Below are 4,207 nucleotides of genomic sequence, written 5' to 3'. Positions count from 1 at the left end.
TGGGACAGTGAGGGGAGGGCGTCCATGGGGCATGAGGGGACAGTGAGGGGAGGGCGTCCACCGGTTGTGAGGGGACAGCGAGGGGAGGGCGTCCACGGGGCGTCAGGGGAGAGTGTGGGGAGGGCATCCATGGGCCGTGAGAGGACAGTGAGGGGAGGGCGTCCATGGGGCATCAGGGACAGTGAGGGGAAGGTGTCCACGGAGCGTCAGGGGAGAGGGTGGGGAGGGCGTCCCCGGGCCGTGAGGGGACAGCGAGGGGAGGGCGTCCACGGGCCGTGAGGGGACAGCGAGGGGAGGGCGTCCACGGGGCGTGAGGGGACAGCGAGGGGAGGGCGTCCACGGGCCGTGAGGGGACAGTGAGGGGAGGGTGTCCCCGGGTCGTGAGGGGACAGTGAGGGGAGGGTGTCCACGGGGTGTGAGGGGAGAGTGTGGGGAGGGTGTCCCCGGGTCGTGAGGGGACAGTGAGGGGAGGGCGTCCACGGGGCCTCTGGGGTGAGTGTGGGGAGGGCGTCCACGGGCCGTGAGGGGACAGCGTGGGGAGGGCATCCATGGGGCATGAGGGGACAGTGAGGGGAGCGTGTCCATGATGTGTCAGGGGACAGTGTGGGGAAGGCGCCCACGGGATACCGGGGACATGGAGTGCTTTTCCTTGGGAATGGCCCCGAGGAGAAGGTGCCGCTCTTTCTGCGGCGTGCTGTCAGGGTGTGCCACGGTGAAGTCATGGAGAGCATTCAGGTTCTTACCTCCCTTAGACAGTCTACTGCAAAAGTGAAACCTGTCGTACTTGGGTGTAAATCACATTCTTATTTCTGAAGTCCGTTCTTTTCAGCAAATTCATTACTTCGAACCATGCCACTTTCTGTGAGATCCGCTCCTTCGGGAATACGAGGGTTTGAAGGGGCTCATGTATGTCACAGAAATGGTCAATCATGTCTTCAGAACGGCTCTTGTCTCTCTTCTCTCTGCTCCGTTCAGTTCAGTCAGCTCAGTTGCTCAGTCGGGTCCGACTCTTTGCGACCCCATGAACCACAGCACACCAGGCCTCCCTGTCCATCACCAACTCCTGGAGTCCACCCAAACCGATGTCCATTGAGTCAGTGATGCCATCCAACCATCTCATCCTCTGTCGTCCTCTTCTCCTCTTTCCCAGTATCAGGGTCTTTTCAAACAAGTCAGGTCTTCGCATCAGGTGGCCAAAGTACTGGAGTTTCAGCTTCAACATCAGTCCTTCCAATGAACATCCAGGACTGATCTCCTTTAGGATGGACTGGTTGGATCTCCTTGCAGTCCAAGGGACTATCATTTCTATTTCCTAAGAATGAAGATAAAGACAGGGGGCACTTTTGAGACCGGAGACATCAGTCCGCATGGCCCAGTCAAATCTGGGGACACTTCTGAGACCAGCGTGGAGGGACACTGTCTCATCTGAGGTAGCTCGATGTCATCAGGCAGTTCCACGAGAACAGCCAGTCCATTCTGGCCCAATGGTTCATGATAACGACACTTCTTCCTCCAGGAACAGATGCGTCACCTGTAAAAGGGAATAACCTTTACACCAAACATGGTCTCCAGCAATGCCGCAGGTAGGGTGAGCCAGGTGCCACAAGATGGTTGTTGATCCAGCGATACCAAGATGGGTTTACAAAAGTAAAAAGGGATCAGCATGAAAATGCTTCTGAAATAGCTTCCTCCAAACATCTCTCTCCGTGACGCTACGATTCTGTGACCAGCAGCAGGCAGTGCGTGAGGCCGTGCGGGGCTCGTGGGCGAGCTGGAGAATCTGGGCGGGGAGCGTCCCAGCCTCCGTGCAGAACCCACTGTTGACTCATCCCCTTTATATCTTGAAATGAAGAGTTTGAGCGCATCAGCTGGTACAAGGCCCAGAGAGCAGGTGAGGACAAGCTGGGAGGGTGGCAAGGGGGCCTTGTGGCCACCGGGGAGCTTGGGGGCACTGAGCGCGGGGAGTGGGTATTAGCAAGGACTCCAAGCTTTGCGGGGACGTCTTTCCCAGTCAGGGCACTTGGCAAAAGATAACGGATGGATCGCCAGGGCCTGGAGTTCTGCTCGATGTGAGTGATAATAGGTCCCCAGAGCAAGAAATTGGTGAGAATCACTGTGTCTGGATTTTCGCAGGGCAGAGGTACAACCATCCGAGGGCTGGGGGCTGACTGCACTTTGGAGGGTGCTTGTTCTAGTCCCGCCTGTACTGACTTCTCTCCAGTCTTGACATGCAGAGCATCAGGAGCTGTCAGAACACACGTTTAGAGGAAGTCACTGGGAGAATAGGAAGGGGCAGGACTCTGCAGAAATGGGGATGAGGAGGCAGAGCTGCGCCCGAGGGAGGGTGGAGCCTGGAGTCGCAGGAGGCCCCCAGGCTGAGGGGTGGGGGTTGTGTGTGAGGCCTGAGCAGTTTACTCAGGGAGTCCGCTCCTTCCTCCTGGGGGGACGTCAGCTCCAGGACCCCCCAGGCTCTCCATCACCTTCCACTGTCTTCACGCTGATCAGGTGCTGCTGAAGATCACCGCTGGATCGCATTCCACTGGGGGAGGCTACACCCGGCTTCTGGATAGTTTTCCCAGGAATGAGAGAGTGGGTCAAGGGAGGTTTGACCAGGGAGGGGCATTTTCTGGAAGGTTATGAAAGTGAACCAAGAACCTGCAGGAAGGCGCCCTGCCCAGGAAACTCTGGGCCATGGTGGAAGCTCACAACCCGTCTGTCACTCCCCTCTGAGGGCCATGCTGGGAGCATCTCTCAGAGCTTCCCACCAAAGAGCAGCCACTGCCTCCTCTTTCAAAGAGGCTGTTGCTCCTTTCCCATCTTAGTCTTAGTGCTTCTGTTTCTGAAACATTTAAAATAGTCACCGATTTTTTGAGAACCCGTGTATTCTTTCTGTGGAAATGAGCATACTCAAAAATTCTAATTATGTATAGTAAAGTAGGTAAATTTTCATGTTAAAATCATAGTTTGCTCACCTAAATGCACGGGGTAAGTATGATTGCATTTTATCTGAAGTAGCTGACATTTTACGTGCATAAAAACAAGAAAGAAATTGTCATCTTGGGATGGACCATTCTCAGAGCCCTGAAGCTCCTCAGACACGTGGAGCAAGAAGTCAGGTTTAAGAATCAAAACAGAAATGGCCCCCACTGACTACTGTGTAGTGAATTCTGAGGACGGATTCTCGAGGCAGAACTCTGACGTCAAGTGAAGCAGAGAGAGGATTTTTCCCACTTCCTCCCCAGCTTGTCTCTCAGCTGACCCTCCTGATCTAGAGCCGGGATTTCGGGGAACACAGAACATGGAGGAGATGGAAACTGTCAGAAAGGGAGCCTCAGCCAGGTCCCCACGTGATGAGAATTTCTCTCCCCCTTGTCACTGAGAAGCGACCTTAGCATGCAGGAAAGAAAATAGGCGAGAGTCTCAAAGCCCCCTGAGTCGTGTCTGAGCTTTCAGTTCTCAAATGCCCAAAGAATTAGTGATTGCTTCATTGTTGGGACATGAGATCTGACCAACACATTAAAGGTCCTTGGGAAGCTCTGAGCCTCTGAGGACAGTCGACTCATGCCTGCCAAAAACATAATTGCTTGGAGAATCTGTTTCACCCAGTAACATCTGGCCTTTATGAATATACATACATTGTGTTCTTTAGTAAAGTTTAATGCAGAAAGTACATGAAAAAATTTGAACAAAATTTCTGGTGTTTTGAACAAATTGGAAATCAAGGTCTTACAGAGAGCCAGTTCTCCATTGGTTATATATCTGTGATGTGATTGCCAACAGTAAGTACAATATCTATTTACTCTATGAAAGTCTCATTATGGCTAATATGGAAAGATACAGATATAATCTCTTACAATTAGAGAGTCACAGGAATTACAAATAGCTAAAACCTTGCACATCTAACTCCACTTCCTAAAATGCATTTGCTGCCTGTGGGTTTGACCCGCAGTGCTAATGAACGTTCATGGCAAATGACAAATACAGCAAACAGGTGATAGTGAAAGTGTTTGAACTGAAATAATGCTGTTATTATTTTTTTTTTTTTTCAGAATCTAATGGGCATGACTTTGAGTGAAGCGAGCCAAGTGAACAAGTATGCTGAATAATTCCCTCCTGAACAGCCTGTAAAAGTCTTTTGAACTTGCCAGGAGAAAACGATATGCTTCTTAACAACTGCGGTAAAATGTAAGAACTTAAGACTTGATGT

At 52.0% G+C, this 4,207-nt stretch overlaps 1 pseudogene; it reads right to left on the bottom strand.

Moving 5' to 3' along the window:
- Positions 1–591: 591 nt before the first annotated feature.
- Positions 592–1,698, bottom strand: LOC128067250 (lysocardiolipin acyltransferase 1-like; annotated as a pseudogene).
- Positions 1,699–4,207: the final 2,509 nt, after the last annotated feature.

The sequence above is a fragment of the Budorcas taxicolor genome, chromosome 22 (genome assembly GCF_023091745.1).
Source record: "Budorcas taxicolor isolate Tak-1 chromosome 22, Takin1.1, whole genome shotgun sequence".
Lineage (NCBI taxonomy): Eukaryota > Metazoa > Chordata > Mammalia > Artiodactyla > Bovidae > Budorcas > Budorcas taxicolor.
The sequence above is the reverse complement of the archived record's forward strand: the minus strand, read 5'-3'. Positions and strand labels throughout refer to the sequence as shown.